Here is a 20537-nt window from a genome sequence, read left to right on the forward strand (position 1 = left end):
ACTCAGTGGTATTAAATACATTCCTTTTATTTTCCAGTTTATTGAGACATAATTGATATATTACATTATATAAGTTTAAGGTGTATAGCATAATGATTTGACTTATATCTATCATGAAATGATAACCACAAAAAGTTTAGTGAACATCTTTTATCTCATATAGATACAAAATAAAAGGAAAGAAATTTTTTCCTTGTGATAAGAACTCATAGTATTTACTCACTTAACAACATACATACATAACATACAGCAGTATTTATTATTCATGTTGTACATTATATCCCTAGTACTTATTTATCTCATAACTAGAAGTCTGTACCTTTTGACCACTTTCGTCCAATTCCCCCTTCCCCACCCCTATACCCCACCTGTGGTAACCACAAATCTGATCTCTTTTTTGTTCTTTGTTTTTTGAAGTATAAATGACCTACAACACTATGTTATTTTCTGGTGCACAACACAGTGATTCAATATTCTTATATATTAGCAAATGATCACCACAATCACTTACCATCTGCCACCATACAAAGATATTAGATAATTACTTACTATAATCTCCATGTTGTACATTTCATTCATATGACTAATTTATTCTGTAACTGGAAGTATGTATCTCTTAATCTCCCTCACCTATTTTTACTCATCCCTTTACCACCCTCCCTGCTGGCAACCACCTGTTTGTTCTCTGTATCTATGACACTATTTATGTTTTATGTTTGCTCATTTGTTTTTTAGATTCCACATATAAGGGAAATCATACAGTATTTGTCTTTATCTGATTTATTTCACTTAGCATAATACCCTCTAGGTCCATTCATGTTGTAATGAATGGCAAGATTTCATTTTTCTTATGGTTGAGTAATATATATTAATCACATCTTCTTTATCCATTCATCTATCGATGAATGCTTAGGTTGCTTCCATATCTTGACTATTGTAATGCTGCAATGAACACAGGGGTGCATATATCATTTTGGATTAGCATATCTGTTTTCTTTGGAAAAATACCCAGAAGTGGGATTGCTAGATCAAACAGTAGTCCTATTTTTTATTTTTTGAGGAACCTTCAAACTGTTTTCCACAGTGCACAAAGAGTTCCCTTTTCTCCACATCCTCACCAACATTTGTTATTTATTGTCTTTTTGACAATAGCCATCTTGACAGGTGTGAGGTGATGGCGCATTGTGGTTTTGATTTACATTACCCTGATCATTACTAATGTTCAGCATCCTTTCATATGTCTGCCATCTGAATTTTTGGAAAATGTTTATTCAGACCTTCTGCCCTTTTTAAAATAAGATTTTTTTTTGATGTTGAGCTGTATGAGTTCTTTGTATATTTTGGATATTAACCCCTTTTCAGATATATCATTTGCAAAGATCTTCTCCCACTCAGCAGGCAGCCTTTTCACTTCGTTGACAGCTTCCGTTGCTGTGCAAAAGCTTTTTAGCTTCATATAGTTCCATTTGTTTATTTTTGCTTTTGTTTCCCTTGCCTGAGGAGACAGATCCAAAACATACTACTAAGACCAAAGTCAAAGAGCATACTACATAGGTTTTCTTCTAGAAATTTTATTGTCTTACAGGTCTTACATACAAGTCTTTAATCCATTTTGAGTTTTTGTATATGGTGTGGGAAAGTACTCTAGTTTGATTCTTTTGCATGTAGTTGTCCAGTTATACCAGCACCATTTATTAAAGAGGCTGTATTTTCCTCATTGTATATTCCTGACTCCTCTGTCATAGATTAATTGATCATATAAGTGTGGGTTCATTTCTGGGTTCTCTATTCTGTTCCATTGATCTATGTGTCTGTTTTTGTGCCAGTATTATACTGTTTCGGTTACTGTAGCTTTGTAGTATAGCTTGAAATCATGGAGCATGATACCTCCAGCTCTATTCTTCTTTCTCAAGATTGCTTTGGCTATTCAGAGTCTTTGTATTTCCAAACAAATTTCAGAATTATTTGTTCTAGTTCTGTGAAAATCCCATTGGTATTCTGAGAGAGACTGCATTAAATCTGTAGACTGCCTTTGGTAGTATGGTCATTTTAACAATGCTAATTCTTCCAATCCACAAGCACAATATATCTTTTCATTTCTTTGTCTCATCTTCAATTTCTTTCATCAATGTCTTACAGTTTTCCAAGTACAGGTCTTTTACCCCCTTAGATTTATACCTAGTTATTTTATTATTTTTGATGTGAGTATAAATGGCATTGTTTTCTTAATTTCTCTTTCTGATAATTCAGTTAGTGTATACAAACACAACAGATTTCCTTATACTAATTTTGTATCCTGCAACTTCACTGAATTCATTTATTAGTTCTAATAGATTTTGGTGGCATCTTTAGGATTTTCTATATATAGTATCATGTCATCTGCAAACAGTGACAGTTTTACTCCTTCTTTTCCAATTTGGATGCCTTTTATTTCTTTTTCTTGTCTGAATGCTATAGCTAGGACTTCCAATACTATATTGCATAAAAGTGGCAAGAGTGGGCATCCTTGTCTTCTTGATTTTAAAGGAAATGCTTTCAGCTTTTCACTATTGAGTATGATGCTGCCTATAGGCTTCTCAGACATGGCCTTTATTATGTTGAGGTACATTCCCTCCATACCCACTTTGTTGAGAGTTTTTACCATAAATTTATGTTGAATTTTGTCAAAAGCCTTTTCTGTATCAACTGAGATGATCCTATGATTTTTATTCTGCGATATGTTAATGTGGTGTATCAAACCGTATGATATGCGGATGTGGAACCATTCTCGCATCTCTGGGATAGATCCCAATTGATCATGGTATATGATCCTTTTAAGGTATTGATGAATTCAGTTTGCTAATACTCTGTTGAGGATTTTTGCATCTCTGTTCATCAGGGACATTGGCCTGTAATTTTCTTTTTTGTAGTGTCTTTTTCTAGTTTTGGTATCAGGGTGATGCTGGTCTCACAGAATAAGTTCAAAAGCATTCCTTCCTCTTCAATTTTTGTGGAACAGTTTGAGAAGAATAAGTGTTAACTCTTCTTTAAATGTTTGGTAGAATTCACCTGTGAAGCTACCTGGTCCTGGACTTTTGCTTGTTGGCAGTTATTGATTACTGATTCAATTTCATTACTAGTAATCAGTCTATTCATATTTCATACTTCTTCCTGATTCAATCTTGGGAGATTGTGTGTCTAGGAATTTATCCATTTCTTCTAGGTTGTCCATTTTATTGGCATATAATTGTCTGTAGTAATCTCTAATGATCCTTTGTGTTTCTGTGGTGCTAGCTGTAACTTCTTTTTCATTCCTGATTTTATTTATTTGGGCCCTCTCTATTTTTTTCTTGATAAGTCTGGCTAAAAGTTTATCAATTTTGTGTACCTTTTCAAAGAACCAGCTCTTAGTTTCATTTCTCATTTCTATTGTCTTTTAGTCTCTATTTCATTTATTTCTGCTGATCTTTATTATTTCTTTCCTTCTACTAACTGTGGGTTTTGTTTCTTCTTCTTTTGTTCCTTTAGGTGTAAGTTTAGGTTGTTTATTTGAGATTTTTCTTGTTTCCTAAGGTAGGGTTTTATCACTATAAATTTCCCTCTTAGAACTGCTTTTGCTGTTTCTGATAGATTTTGGATGGTTGTGTTTCCATTTTCATTTGCTTCCAGGTATTTTTTTAATTCCCTTTTTGATTTCTTCAGTGACCCCTTGGTTATTTAGTAGTATGTTACTTAGCCTCCATGTGTTTGTGCTATTTGCAGCTTTTTTCTTATAGTTGATTTCTAGTCTCATATTGTTATGGTTGGGAAAGATGATATGACTTTGATCTTCTTAAATTTACTGAGACCTAGAACGTGATCCTGGAGAATGTTCCATGTGCATTTGAAAATAATGTGTATTTTGCTGATTTTGGATGGAATGTTCCCTCTATATATTGATTAAATCCATATGATCTACTGTGTCATTTAAGGCCAGTGTTTTCTTATTGCCTTTCTGTCTGGATGATCTGTCCATTGATGTGAAGTGTTAAAGTCCCCTGTTACTATCATGTTACTGTCAATTTCTCCCATTATGTCTGTTAATATTTGCCTTACGTATATAGGTGCTCCTATGTTAGGAGCATATATATTTACAAGTGTTATATCTTTGCTGGATTGATCCCTTTATCATTATGCAATGCCCTTTATCTCTTGTTAGTCTCTGTTTTAAAGTCTATTGTGTCTGATATATGTATTGCTACACCCACTTTCTCTGCATTTACATGAAATATCTTTTTCATCCCCTCACTTTCGGTCTATACATGTCTTTAGATCTGAAGTGAGTCACTTGCAGGCAGCATACATATGGGTCTTGTTTTTGTTCTTGTTTTTTTTTAATCCATTCAGCCACTCTATATCTTTTGACTGGAGCAATTAGTCCATTTACGTTTAAAGTAATTACTGACAGGTATGTACTTATTTACTGTCAGTTGTTTGGGGGTTGTTTCTGTAGTTCATTTTAGTTCCTTTTTTCCTCTTTTGCTCTCTTCCCTTGCGATCTGATGACTATCTTTAGTGTTATGCTTGGATTCCTTTCTCTTTTTTTGTGTATGTATCTATTACAGATTTTTGATTTGTAATTACCATGATGTTTGCATTCCCCACCCACCCCATGTGTGTGTGTGTGTGTGTGTGTGTGTGTGAGGGAGAGATTATATTACGTTGATCTCTTAAGTTTGAATAAATTCTCATAACCCTAACAACCTGCATTTTTACTCTCTCCCCCACATTTAATGTTTTTAACATCATATTTTATATATTTTTGTTTTGTGTATCCCTTAGCTACTTATTGTGGATATAGATGATTCTACTACTTTTGCCTTTTAACCTTCCTAGTAGCTTTATAAGTGGTTGATCTTCTACCCTTACTGTATATTTGCCTTTACAAATGAGATTTTTTTTTCCTTTCATTATTTTCATATTTCTAGTCATGGTCTTTTCCCTTTTCGCTTAGAGAAGTCATTCTTGGAAATATTTTTTGGAAAGTTGCTTTTGTGGTGCTGAACTCTTTTAGCTTTTGCTTGTCTGTAAAACTTTTGCTCTCTGCATCAAATCTGAACGAAAGCCTTACAGGATACAGTACTCTTGGCTGTAGGTCTTCCCCTTTCTTCACTTTAGATATATGGCACCACTCCCTTCTGGCTTGCAAAGGTTCTGCTGAAAAGTCAGCTGACAGTCTTATGGACGTTTCCCTTGTATGTAACTAGCTGCTTCTCCCTTGCTGCTTTTAATGTTCCCTCTTTCTCTTTAATTTTTGCCATTTAAAATTACAATGTTTCTTCATGTGGACCTCTTTGGGTTGATCTTGTTTGAGATTTTCTGTGCTTCCTGGACCTGGATGTCAGTTTCCTTTCCCAGGTTAGGGAAGTTTTCAGTTTCTATGACTTTAAATAAGTTCTCTGCCCCTCTCTCTCTTTCTTCACCTTCTGGAACCCTATAATGTGAATGTTAATATGCTTGATGTTGTCCCAGAGGTTTCTTAAACTGTCCTTATTTTTAAAGTTATTTTTTCTTTTTTCAATTCAGCTTGGGTGACTTCCACTACTCTGTCTTCCTGTTCACTGATCCATTCTTTTGTATCATCTAATCCACTGTTGATTCCTTCTAGTGTATTTTTAATTTCAGTTATTGTATTCTTCAGCTCAGATTCATCTTTATATTTTTTAACTTTTTGTTAAAACTCTCACTGTGTTCATCCATTCTCCCCAGTTTGTTGAGCATCTTTATGATCATTACCTAGAACTCTTTATCAAGTAGATTGCTTATCTCCACTTTGTTTAGTTTTACTTCTGGGGTTTTATCTAGTTCCTTCATTTGTCACATAATCCTCTGTCACCTCATTCTGCCAAATTCTCTGTGCTTATTTGCACATATTAAGTAGGTTGGTTATATTTCCTGATCTTCAAGAAGTGGTCTTATGCAGGAAACATTCTATGGGACTCAGCAACACACTCCCCTCTGGTCAACAAAGGTATGTGACCTAGGAGTGCCCCATATGTAGGTTGAGTGGGCCCTTCTGTTGTAGTGGGGCCAACTACTGTGGGTGTGCTGGTGGGTGGGGCTGGCTCCTGGGCAGTTGGCTGCAGGCCCTGCCTCATGTGGAGGCTGCCACCTGCTGGTGGGTGGGGCTGGGTCCTGGCATGGCTGGTTGCAGGGCCTGGGGCTGGTGCCAAACTACTGGTGGGGAGGGCCAGATCCCAAGGCAGCTGGCAGCAGGTGGTGGTGGTCTCGAGGACAGTGTTGACCTGTGGTTGAGTGGGGCTAGTGCCTGGGGGATCCTGGGGCTGATGTCAGCCCACTGGTGGGCAGGGCCAGGTCCTGGGCCATCTCGTGGGTGTGCCTGGGTCCCCATATGGCTGGCTGCTTGGCCTGGAGGGGTCCCAGCACTGGCACAGACTGGCTGGTGGGCAGCTAAGCCCCTGGCACTAACAGGCTAGAAGGAAGATTCCAAAATGGTGTTGTTAGCACCAGTGTCCTCGTGGTAGACTGAGTTCCCAAAAATGACTGCCATCACTGTCTATGTCCCCAGGGAGAGCCCCAGTTGCCTCCTGCCTCTCTGGAAGGCTCTCTAAGATCAGAAAGTAGGTCTGACCCAGGTTCATTTCAAATTATGGCCTCTGTGCTGGGTCTTGAAGCATGTGAGATTTTGTACCTGCCCTTCAGTTGAAGTCCATTTCCTACAGCCCTCCAGGTCTTCCCAATACAAGCCCCACTGGCCTTCAAAGTCCAACGTGCTGGGGGCTCATCTTCCCAGTGCAGGACCCCTGGGTTGAGGAGCCCAATGTGGGGCTTGGACCCTTCGCTCCTTGGGGAGAACCTCTGCGATTTTGACTATCCTCCCGTTTGTAGGTCGCCTACCTAGGAGTGTGGGTCTTGACTATATTGCATCTCTGCCCCTCCTACCCATTTCATCGTGGTTCCTTCTTTATACCTTTGCACAAATTTGGCATTCAAATAACTGCTGAATAAATTAATGAAATAACTAATATTTTACGAAGTCCAAAGAGTTTACATAGATACTTATTACATCATTAACAATAAACACTCTTCCCTTCAAAAATATTGATTCTGTCTTCCTGAAAACTAAAAGCAAAGGTTATCTTTTTGCAAGCATCACCAGAGAACATCAATCTATCTTAGTCCTCACCTATCTTACAACATGTTCTAATACCAAGAATACATGTCAGTTAAAGAATCTGGGGCTTCCCTGGTGGCACAGTGGTTGAGAGTCTGCCTGCCAATGCAGGGGACATGGGTTCGAGCCCTGGTCTGGGAGGATCCCACATGCTGCGGAGCAACTGGGCCCGTGAGCCACAGCTACTGAGCCTGTGCATCTGGAGCCTGTGCTCCACAACAAGAGAGGCCGCGATGGTGAGAGGCCCGCGCACTGTGATGAAGAGTGGCCCCCGCTTGCTGCAACTGGAGAGGGCCCTCGCACAGAGGCCAAGACCCAACACAGCCAAAAATAAATATAAAAATAAATAAATAAAATTAAAAAAAAAAAAAAAGAATCTGTAGTGGGACTTCACACACTAGTTAAAGACTTTGATGACTGTGGAATTAGATGAAATGACAGTACTGAACTTCAAAGTCCTAAAAAAAATTTAAAAAATAAAAAACCTATTGTTTGGGCTGCAAGTGAGAAATAATACATTTTGTCAGTTTTATTAATTTATAAACTCAATTTCTGGGCAAAAATGCTCACCAAAATAAAAGGTAGTGAATTTACAAAGTTGTGAACTTTTCATCACTTTAAAACAGGTAGGGGAAATAGCTGTGTTTTCTTTTGAACTGTATTTTCTAATCATTCTTATATGAATAAATGTTTATTTTTCTACTTGTTTTCTTATCTAGTATAATTCAGCTCTCAAAACAGGAATTTCTCTCCACCTGGACCAATGCAGATAATATCCAAACAATGACTCCAGGCTCAAAGAGTCATGTCTGCCACAGAATACTATTTCTTGCTCCTTTGCTATTATTTCCTTGGTTCTAAGAAGCTTTGAGAAAAATGGTTTTGCTGTTACTTGCATACAATTTCTCTCCTCTCCCCAAAGCAATCAATAGCTATTTATTAAACATATAGCCATGTACTGTGCTTAAGCACTGAGGAAACTAATAAATTATGATCCTTCTGTAATTTTTTAAAAATGTAGTCTATTTTTATTTTCCTTGATGCTCACTTTACCTTCACTCGCCTAAAAACCTTCAACAATCATGGGTCTGATCTGTAAAATATATTGCACATCCAACCACTTCTCTCCACATCCATTTCCATTGTTTGGTTCAAACCGCTATACTCTTTTTAATACAGCTGTTGTAATAACTAAATAACTAACTAGCTAACAAACTAACTGATCTCTTGCTTTCACTCTTGTTTAGTTATAGGCTAGTGTGTGAGATTTCTAAACCCTAAACTGGCATTTCAATATTTTTTTCATTAAGCTTAAAAACTGTATTATGAAAATTTTCAAATATCAAAAAAAGAATTTGATGAACATGTATATTTCCATCACCTAGACTTAAAAATTATTAGGATTTTGTCACAATTGCTTTTTTTAATTGAGATATAATTGACACATGACATTACATTAGTTTCAGTTGTACAACATAGTGATTCGATATTTGTATATATTGTGAAATGATCAGGTCCTCCTTTACTTTAATTGAAAGCAATTAATTGGAAATCATCCAACTTGCAAAGATATTTGTAGCCAGACATAAGGATGATTTAGTTTCTCATTTTCTGAGGAGTATACAAAATGGCTTTCCAAAAAGTTATCTTATGAATATTAATTATATGTGTTACTCTTTCACCTAGAGACAACTTCTTTAATCAAATATACTATAAAGGGATGGAAAATTTTAAAAATTTTATTAAATATACCTCTGGTAAAACAATACTTTAACTTTTTATTTTGAAATAATTACAGAATCTAAGCAACTTGAAAAGAGTAGAGAGGTTTCTTGTACTCTTCACCCATTTTCCCCCAATGATTACTACTTACACAACTATAGTACAATATCAAAACCAGAAAACTGACATTAGTACAATGTGTATAGTTCTGTGTCATTTTTCGCTTGTATATGTTTGTGTAATCACCATCCAAAACAAGAAATAAAACTATTTCATCACCATAAAGATGTCACTCATGCTACACCTTTATAGTTCCACCCAACTCCCTCCCCCACCTCAATCCCCTGGCAACCACTAATTTGTTCCTAATTTGACCTCTGTAATTTTGTTATTTTGAGAATGCTATATAAATGGAATTGTACACTATGTGCCTTTGTGAGATTGACTTTTTTCACTCAGCATAATGCCCTTAAGATCCATCCACACTGTCGAGTGTATCAACAGTTTATTACTTTTTATTGCTGAGTATGTCATGGTACATATGTATCACAGTTTGTTTAACCATTCACTTATTTGTAGGACATCTGTCATGTGGTTTGACTTCTAGTTTGATTCCACTGTGGTCAGAGAACATATTCTGTATGATTTCAATTCTTTAAAATTTTTTCAGGTTATAAAATTTTTAACCTGAAAAAATTATAGATTTACAGGACATAAATGTTCTATAAATGTTGACTAGATCCTGTTGGCTGACAGTATATCCTTGCTGATTATCTGTCTAGTTGTTCTATCAACAGTTGAGAGAAGGGTGTTGAAGTCTATTAACTATAAATGGAAATTTGTTTGCTTCTCCTTTCAGTTCTATCAGTTTTGCTTCACATTTTTGAAACTCTGTTGTTTGACACATATGAAAACTCAGGAGAACACTGTCCTTACATTTATTGGTTTATTATAAAAGACGCAACTCAGAAACAGCCAAATGGAAGAGATGCATGGAGTAAGGTATACAAAGGAGAGTGGCATGGTGCTTCCATGCCCTCTGCAGGTGTGCCACCCTCCCAGCAAGTTGATGTGTTCACTAACTTGGAAGCTCTCTGAATCTCATTGTTCAAGAGTCTTTATAGAGCTCTATTTCCAGACCCCCTTCACCTTTTTGGAGGTCAGTGTGTGGAGTGGAAAGTGCCAGAAAGACCATTATTGGTCTTTCTGGGGATCAGTGCCTTCCTGAGGCTGTCGAGAGTCCTCACCCTAAGTTATCTCAGTAGCATAAACTCAGGTGTGATAGGAAGAGATTCATTATGAATAATAAAAGACACTCCTTATCACTCAGAAATTCAAGGCTTTTAAGAGTTCTGTGCAGGAACTGGGAACAAAGACCAAATACATTTTTGTATGATACGACACAAACACTTAGTATTTCTTCATCTGAGAGTGTCTTGATTTCTCCCTCATTCCTGAAGCATACAGAATTCTGGGTTCATAGTTCTTTTCTCAAATCACTTGAAAAATGCTACATCACTTCCTATGGCCTCCATAGCTTCTGAAGAGAAATCTGCTGTCACTCAAAAAAATATCCCCTGTATGGCTGATTCACTTTGTTATAAAGCAGAACCTAACACACCATTGTAGAGCAATTATACTCCAATAAAGATGTTAAATAAAAAATATATATATCCCCTATAGCTTAGGTGTCATTTCTCTCTTGGTGCTTTCAAGACTGTCTTTGGTTTTCAGAAATTTGACCATGATGTGCCTTGGCATAGATTTCTTTGGCTTTATCCTTTTTGGAATCCACTCAGCTTCTTAAATCTGTAAGTTTGTATAAACTTTTGCCAAATGGGATTTTTTTCCTGCTATTATTTCTTCAAATAGTTTTATAGTCCCACCCTCCTTCTCTCCTTCCAGCACTCTGATGATATGAATCCCAGATCTTTTATATATTCCCACAGGTATCTGAAGCTCTATTCATTTGTTTGTTTGTTTTGTTCTATTCTCTCTCAGTTGTTGAGCCTAGGAAATTTCTATTGCTCTGTCATCATGTTCATGGATTCTTTTCTCTGTCCTTTCTACACTGCTGTTGAGTCCATCTACTGAGTGGTTTTCTCCCTTTTTAAAAATTTTCAGTTATTGTATTTTTTGGTTCTAAAATTTCCATTTAGTTTTTCTTTGTATCTTTTATTTCTTTACTGAGACAATCTATTTTTCTATTTTTTCATTTGTTTCAAGTGTGTTTGTAATTGTTTTACATTTGTAAAGGCATTTGTATGATGGCTGTTTTAAAAATCATTGTCAGATAATTTTAACATCTGTGTCATTTTGGTGTTGGTATCTGTTAACTGTCTTTTCTCATTCAAGTTAAGATTTTCCTCGTTCTTAGTATTATGATTAATTCTCACTTGAAGCCTAGTAATTTAAAATATTATGTATAAAATTCCAGATCTTAGTCAAATCTTCTATTTTAGCATGCCTCCTCTGACAGTGCTCTGGCAGGGGAAGAAGGGTACTGCCAAATTATCACCTGATGGGGGTGGAAGTCCAGTTTCCCTACTCAGTCTCTGTGGATGCTATCAGGGAAGGGGATCCTTGTTACTGCTGAGCAGAGGCAGAAGTTCAGGCTTTCCACTAGGCCTGCACTGATACTACGCTGATTGGAAAGGGCAGGGCTTCCTCATTGCTGCTACCTATGTTGCCTTCACTGACACCATGAGTGGTGGCCTCATTAGTGGTAGGTGGTGGTAAAAGGCCTGACTCTCCAATAGGCCTCCTCTGACATCACTACTGTGTAGAAGGTGCCTCCGTACTGCCAGGTAAGGGTAGATGATAAGCCTCTCCATGTGGCTTCTGTGACAACAGGAGGCGGAAGGGGACTGATTCTTCACCACTCACGGATGAAAGTCCTGACTTCAGTGAAAATATTGAATTCCCACTCAGCCTTCTCTGACACCACTGCAGTTGGGGCAGAGGTGCAGCTGCAGTCTTTTTTCTGTGGTGTTTGGATAGAACGGTTATTACCTAAAAGTTCTTGTCTTGGTAGGCTCCCCTTTCCCTTTACCAGACAGAGCATGCTTTTCTTGCCCTTTTTTTTTTTTCCTCCCATTTCTGCCAACTGGCAATGCTAGGTTGCTGACTTCTACAACACCCAATCTGGGATATACAAATCAACAAAAAACCCAAGATCTCACTACCATGTTACTCAAGTCCCTTTATCTTTAAGAGTTCCGTTATCAGTCTGCTTTTACCCTAAGAATCTTCTTATTTAAAAAAGAAAAAGAAAATAGACTGTCCAGGGACTTTAGCTGTAGTTGGTGGGGAGAATAAGGAAAAGTACATCTATTCTACTTTTCTGGAAGCATAAGTGAAAATGATATTTTTAATTAAATTTTAAAAATTCTCTCAGCCTCTGAATATATTTTAATCAAAATCTTCAAGCTAGGGCTTCCCTGGTGGCGCAGTGGTTGGGAGTCTGCCTGCTGGTGCGGGGGACGCGGGTTCGGGCCCTGGTCTGGGAGGGTTCCACATGCCACGGAGCGGCTGGGCCCGTGGGCCACAGCTGCTGAGCCTGCGCGTCTGGAGCCTGTGCTCCGCAACGAGAGGCCACGATAGTGAGAGGCCCGCGCACCGCGATGAGGAGTGGCCCCCGCTTGCCGCAACTAGAGAAAGCCCTTGCACAGAAACGGAGACCCAACACAGCCAAAAATAAATAATTAATTTAAAAAAAAAATCTTCAAGCTACAAATTTAGTTCAATTTACAAAAAATGGGTGCCATATAATTCATTTGACAACACCAATACTTGTCAAATCAGTTAAACTGGATTTAACTTCTACGAGAAAAGATGTGAATTTATTTTTTAATTTAAATAAAGGTATTAATATTCATCTCTGTGACAATCAATTGTTCAATAAATTCTGAGGTAATAAGGCTGGGAGAACAGGGAAGGGGAGGGAAAGGAGGGATAAAAATGACAGAATGCTGAGGAAATTTGTTGCCCAGATATATAATCTCATGGAACATTTATATGCCATAAAGTACCTAAGCCTAAAGGTGCTCAAATCTGACTTCTTTCAGCATTTGATGTAACCTTCAGGTTAATAAGAACAGAAGTAAAAGTTATCCATCCTCTTTAAGCTCTTAAGCCTTGTAACTTTGCACCTTTCCTTAAGAAACATCATTCCTCCAAGATTTCAGCCTAGATTTCTCTCATTGCTAATTCTGAAATTCTGAGAAAGAAGCACATACTGAAGTCATCATCATTAGCAGGTAAGTAACCTGTATCACAGGCATGAACTGCACCATTTCTGAACATTTTAAACATTTCTCTTAGTAACAAGCTTGGATAAGGATAGTCTATGAACTGAAATATTGCACAAAGCCTTCTAATTTCTTTTCATGTATCCGCCTTTTAGATGTAAATGTAAATTAATTTCCTCATCTGCTACAGACTTGGGAATGTAGTTTGGCTTTATATTTTTCAATATCTAAGGGGACTATGTTATCAGGTATTCCTGTAATGTGAAAGTAGTACAAGGTGTGACTCACACCTATTTTGAAAATTAGGATTATTGTAGAAAGCTTCTACATCAAACAAAGCCACAATTTCTAAGAGCAACAACCTTACTTTTCAAGACTAGTTTATGTTGGATCAAAACATTTTTTCCTTCTACCTACCTAAATTCCAGAGGTCACATTATGCTATCTCTCAAAAAAAAAAAAAAAAAAGAGTTTCTGGTGTGAAGTCACCATTCACTGCAAAAATGACTTCTATATGTGAATGTCAAAAATGACAAACTATAATGCCATAAAGCCATTGACTTCTTAGCGCTTCCATTACCAACCACATTAAACTTGTAGACTGATTTTAAGCAACCAATACAACTATTTCCACTAGCCAGAAGTTTGAGGAAGTATCTGTAATCAGAATTTATACTGACTATTTTAAGACTGTTTACAAGATGAGATATCTCCAAAGAGAATAACAGTCTAAAGAAAGGTACCACTTGGCAATGCATTGATAGGATATGTAACTGACACAAACACTTGGAGGGAATCATTCTGCAAAACTCAAGTTGAACTCATAAAGGTGGGTACTATAAGTAGACACAAAATATGTATCCAGACGTGAAAGATTTTGTCTGCTACAAAACCAATCGTCTCATGAGAGTATTCCCCTTCTTCAATTGTTATTAATTCCGCTCAATCCTTGGTTACTCTATAAAATATTGATGTATCTGGGCCCCGGTTCTTACCTCTCCCATTAATTAGGCATGGAGCCTTTAGTCAATTACATGAATTTCTGCCTGTAAAGAGAGATCAAAGAAAGGCATGGCAGGAAGATATCTGCTAGCCCCCTGTGAGAGAATCCCACATGAAACAATATGCAATGAAAGAAAGTAACACTAGTTATTACCCCTATTCTGAAGTAATCTATAAAAGCACCAAAGCAATTAACAAAGTCAGATTTGTAAAATGATACAGCAAGCATGTTATTTTTCAAATTACAAAATTTTTTCTGTATTGATATCTAGCTTTATTGTTCCCTTAAAATATATTTTCAGATTGCAAATATTCTAGATATTAAAATAGCACTGCTTTTTAAGGAAAGACTGACAAAGGCTTTCAGAACCTAATTCTGGTAGAAAATGGTAAGTAATAAACAAATATAAGACAAAGTAAAACATAGACTTAGAAGCAAAACATACTTTCTTAGTTTCTGTACAACATTTTGATGACAATGTTTTTTAAAAGGTCATACTGACTAAGACGGCAGAATCACAGTGTGCTATCATGATGTGAAAGTGAAGAATATTTTTTAAATAGGAATAATCAAAAGTAAAAGCACTGAAAGAAAATGAACATAAACTCACGGAACTAATAAGTGATTTTAGTAAGGTTGCAGGATAACTACAAATCACTGATGAAAGAAATTGCAGAAGACCTAAATAAATGCAAAGAAATCTGGGTTCATAGTTTGGTAGATCAATATTGTTAAGATGTCAATTCTCCTTAAATTGATCTACAGATTCAGTGTAATCTCCATCAAATTCCCACAAGGCTTTTTCATAGATATCAACAAATGAGCTTTCACAAATCCACAGAAATGTGTATCCCCACCAAATAATATTTTCTGATCTTGATTTAACCTTCAAGTCTTTTCTACCATATTCATGCTCTGAATGTTCAATATGACTATTTAATGTATGCACAAAGCCATGGTAATTTTTTATCTATTGAGAGATATAAATAACACTATAGATAGCCTTCGTATTAGACCCTTGTTTTGACTGTATACAATTTCATGAAAACAAAAACAGAACAAAACAAAAACATAAGCCTTCACACTTTACCAGAACTATGCTCCTGTCAGAAAGAATACGTATGACAAATGCTTGCTGAGTAAACACATATAAGAATAAATGAACTTGAAGACACATTCCAGGAAGTTGGGATGATGTAAGAGAAAGACAATAAGTTCCACAGTCATTTTCTATATAATCTTCTATACTTAAAAAATCTTTATGGTCTCATTGCACACAGAAAAAAATTTAAACCCATTAATGAAGTATGAAGAGCCATAAACAACTGGCCCCTACCACCTCTGCAGCCTTCTCTTCTCTGTTATGACCTAACATCCCTCCAAATCCAAAATAAATACTAAGCTTCAGACAACTTAACATCCTATCTCAGGACTTTTGCTAAAGCAGTACAAAGGCCTTTTCTCTTTAGCATGTTTAAATTCCACTTATTTTCCAATTACTCTTGCTGCATAATAAGCCATCTCAAAATGTAATAGCTTAAATTTAAGCACTATTTTATTATGCTCATGGAATCTGTAGATCAGGAATTGACAGTGCAAGGGCAGGACACTGTTCTCATTCACTGAACAAATATCAACAGAGAAGATTAAGATCAACGGATTAAGATTAGCTATTTCTGGAGAATAGCATTACTGATGGAAGAGGGGATATTTAAATGGAAATTTAGTAATTTAACATTTAAATTTAAGTTGATTGACATGGTTTAAATTGGTTTTTAAAAAAAGTTTGTTTTAACTACACTGATCTGTTGTGTTTAAGTAAATATATTTTATTGACTAAAACTATCTAGACTACAAAAGTTACTTTTTAAGCAGTTCAGCTGGAAATGTTTCACCTTGAAAACAAATGATCATGTTATAATTCTACTTTAAAACAAATATCCCACAGTTTGCAACTGGATAAAACAGCTCAGACTTAACAAACACTTCAAAGAAAAACATTTATAAATATGGCAGGTCTGAGATGGAGGCATTTAGTTGCGGGTGTGGCGTGGTGGGTTTTTTCCCCCCAAAATCCATATGAAAAGGTCAATTGTTAAATAAAAACAAGAACAGGCATGAAGTGGGAAGATAAAAAACCAAATAAGGATAAAGACAGAACTGGAGCAATTACCTAATGTATTAAATTCACAATCACGCATGACTAAAACCTTCTGGAATTGGGGTGAAATCATTAGAGAAACACTAGTCAGCACTTCTCATAAGACTCCTGACAACTAAAGGGTTCCTCCCAACTTTCTATGCTAAAGGTTGGAATGCATCTCTCTTTGAAGAGGACAGATTTATGTGTTATCAGCAAATCTAATATTCTGATATACATGATCTCTAACCTTCAAGGATTCAATGATATCTGAAAACATGTATATTCAGCTATGCCTACACATACCATACTTACTAAACACCTCTAAAAATGTCCATAGTATAGTTCAAGTTCTAAAGAGCTTCTGTAATGCTAGTCAGAAAATCCCTTAGTATTTCTTTGCTCACCTAGCCTCTCCTCTGCATCCTTCTTCCACCGATTAGGTAGAAAGACCATGAGATTCCATATACCTATTGACAACTTTCACTAGTATTCCTTTCCTCCCAAGAAACAGCACACCTTAAAGGGCTATGAAAACAGTAAAGTGCTATCCAAACATTACTACTGCACAGAGCTTATTTTCCTAGCTATAAGAACAATTCCCATTCAAACAAGTCTTTATAGATCACAAAGTGTATAACAGGTAATTAGTTGGCTGATCAAACAAGTTAGTTAAAGCTGAGAATCATAAAAAATGATAAACACCTCTGACATTTTTAACTTAAAACATATATATACATCATTTTATTATAACGAGAAATTTTTACGTTGTTTAGAAGAAATATTATTTCAAGATATTCTCTCTATTGTTTTATCATAACTTACACTAAATTTTGAACATAATACAAAATAAGCTTGGGCAGCTCTGGCTATCACAGAAGTAATTTCTAGCTTTGGAGGTAATTTCAACTCCTCCTCTTCTTCATATTTAGATCCATCTATTTCTGTCACTATGTGTAATATATCTACATTACCCATAATTTCATTTTCCAACTAATCATCAATATTAATACCTTCACTAAACTACGGGAACATATAATTTTATAGAAATCAGTTGATAAACTATTTTCAGTTTCTTTTTGCAGTTCATTGTTTTCTGTAGCATTGTCAAACTCCTCAGTTTTATCTAAGATTCATTGAAAACTGAGCTGGGAATTTTGTTCCATTTGTAAGCTCTGTCTTTAATGTTGATGACTTATAAAAGGTGCAGAAAACCTAGAATCCAGTGTTCAACTTACTCCAAAAGATAACTTTAAATTTTTCGCCATGCCTGAACCCCTTGATCCATGTGCTGAGTTAAGGATACTAAATGTATTAATTTTTAAGAACCTCTTAATATTGTCTTAATTTCCTCACTATTGAGATGTGAAGGAACACTGAATGCCTACATAAATATGGCACCCAAAATCAAAGCATACCATAAGACAGATATTAAGAATGAAGCAAGGACACAGTAGACACCAGCAGAGGAAAGCAAAGAAAGTTCCACAGGTGCAGCAGAACTGGCATGAGTGTTAGATGAAAAGCAAGGGAATAGAAAGGAAATTCCAGGAGAAAGGAATAGCTTGATCAAAGATATATAGGAAATGCATGCATAATGTATTTCTGGAAAAGAAAATCAGCTTAACATGGTTGGAATATAAAATGTGTGGAAAGAGGCAGAAAGGATAAAAGTCCTAGATGAGGCTTTCTTAGAAAGATAACTCGTAGCCAGATAATTAACCTTGTTTCCCATGATAAAGAGAATGAATTTCATTCTGCAGATAGGTAGTGGGATAACGCCCGACTTCTGGAGAAAGTCAAGAGTAACCAAATCAGATTGGTATTCAGGAATAATAACTCAGGCAATAGCGAAATGTAGGCAGTGATAAAGTAACAAAGACTGGATGGGAAATTGTTATAATTACCAAGAAGAAAAATTATAACAGCATCATACGTTAAGTGGTAGAGGCCAAGACAGAACATATTTTGGGCCATGTAAGAGGCATTCAAGGGACTTCCTTGGTGGTGCAGTGGTTAAGAATCCGCCTGCCAATGCAGGGGACACAGGTTTGAACCCTGGCCCGGGAAGATCCCACATGCCACGGAGCAACTAAGCCCATGTGCCACAACTACTGAGCCTGTGCTCTATAGCCCGTGAGCCACAACTACTTAGCCCGCGTGCCACAACTATCGGAGCCCACGTGCCTAGAGCCCACGCTCCGCAACGAGAAGCCACCGCAATGAGAAGTCCACGCACCGCAAGGAAGAGTAGCCCCGTGCTCACCGCAATTAGAGAAAGCCTGCACGCAGCGACGAAGACCCAGCGCAGCCAAAAATAAATAAATAAATAAATATAAATTTTTTAAAAATCAAAATAAAAGGCACTCAATAAATTGAAAATGATTTGAATCACACAAAACTGTATTCTCTGACTACAATGGAATTAAATTTAAAGCCTTTAAATAAAAGAACGATTACCCACAAAAATCCCAAAATATTAAGAAACACAATTCTAAATTACCCATGGGTCAAAGAATAATTTAAAAGGGTAAGTAAAAAATAGTTTGAACTGAATTAAAGTGAAAACACAATTTATTCAAGTTTGTGAAATGCAGTTAACGCAATACTTGGGGATTAATTTATAGCACTAAACACCTTTTATTAGAAAAGAATAAAGGTCTGAAATCAATGACTTCAGCTTCCACCATAAGAAATCAAAAAAGAAGAGCAGATTAAACCCAAAGTAAGCAGAAGAAGGAAAATAATAGAGGATGGAAATCAATGAAATTGATAACAGAAAAGCAATAGAGAAAAATCAATGAAACCAAAAGCTAGTTTGCTGAAAGGATGAATAAAACTAATAAAATTGATAGACTGATCAGGAAAAAAACGAGGTTCTATCGCTTTAAATTTACATCTATGATCTATTTGGAGTCCTTGAGATATGAATGGAAGTTCATCTGTTAATATGGCTATCAAATGTTCTAGCACCATTTGTTGAAAAGGCTATCCTTTCTCCAGAATTACTTTTGTACCTCTGCCAAAAAATCAGTGTGTGTGTGTACGTGTGTGACTGTGTGTGGGGGGGGGGGGGGGTGGTCTATGTTTGGATTATCTCTTCTGTCTATTGATAGAATTAGTATTGTTCCATTATCTATCCTGACTCCAATATTAAACTACTCTGAACACTGCAGCTTAACAATATGCCTTCAAGTCAATCAGTGCAAGTCCTCCAACTTTGTTCATATTTGTCAAAGTTGTTTTCCTATTCTAGGTCTTTTGTATTTCCATCTGAATTTGAATTCCACTAGTTCATTGCTAGTATATTAAAAAACAATTAGCTTTTGTATATTGATCTTATATCCTGCAACTTCCCTGAACTCATTTATTAGTTCTAGTAGTATTTGGAGATTTCTTAGGATACTGTATACACTGATTCTTTTTAATTTACTCATTTCTATATTTTTTACCCTTTTAACCCTCACCATGAAATAGGTGGAATATTTTCTTCTCATCTATCTTCCAGTTTACTAATTCTCTCTTCAGGAATGCCTAATATGCTGTGAAGTTAATCTTCTGAGTTACTTATTTCAGTTACTGTATTTTGTCAGTTCTTACGTCACTGTTGTTGTTGTTTTTTAAGGTGGAGATAATTTGAGACTCTGGATGATATCTTCCTCCAAAGTGAATCTATGTTTTCTTTTAGCAGGCAGCTAGCCTAAAGACATCATAAATAGCAGATAACCTTAATCCAATCAGGAGTTAAAATAATTTAAGGGTTGGTTTCAGTCCCTGTGAGGGCTGCTCTATTTCTAATTCACCCATATATCTACAATGTAGCCTATTATAACACTTAGAAATAAATCCAGAAACTGATTTAAGTTAAAAGAAGGGAAGTTTCCCAGCTTCTGACTCCATCAAAATTACAAAATTCTGACTACCTATTTTATTATTGAAAGCTTTCCTGAGAACCGAATACTGTTTCTCTATATAGTCAGCTTTGGTGTTAAACTCTAAATATCCAGATTTACTTTTTATTGTAATGGACAGATAAGTCATTTCAGTGAGCTACAAAGTCACTCATGCAGAAAACAAGTGCTAGGCATCTATATTTTTGCTAATAATTATAATTCAGTAATTGTTTCACTAAGAAGAGAACAATTTTATACACTGGTCACACTTAATCCACAATTTATTTTCCCTCACAATAGAATATTCAAATGTTAGAAAATGCAAAAGTCATGGCAAGAGACAATAAATTTTGTAACACCACTGCTATATTCTGCT

At 36.2% G+C, this 20537-nt stretch overlaps 1 protein-coding gene across 6 annotated transcripts in view; it reads right to left on the bottom strand.

Annotated features, from left to right (window-relative positions):
• The window catches only part of SBF2 (SET binding factor 2), a 469986-nt gene that overhangs the window by 336596 nt on the left and 112853 nt on the right, over positions 1 to 20537 (bottom strand). The window lies entirely within an intron of this gene.

Source organism: Eschrichtius robustus, chromosome 11 (genome assembly GCF_028021215.1).
Source record: "Eschrichtius robustus isolate mEscRob2 chromosome 11, mEscRob2.pri, whole genome shotgun sequence".
NCBI lineage: Eukaryota > Metazoa > Chordata > Mammalia > Artiodactyla > Eschrichtiidae > Eschrichtius > Eschrichtius robustus.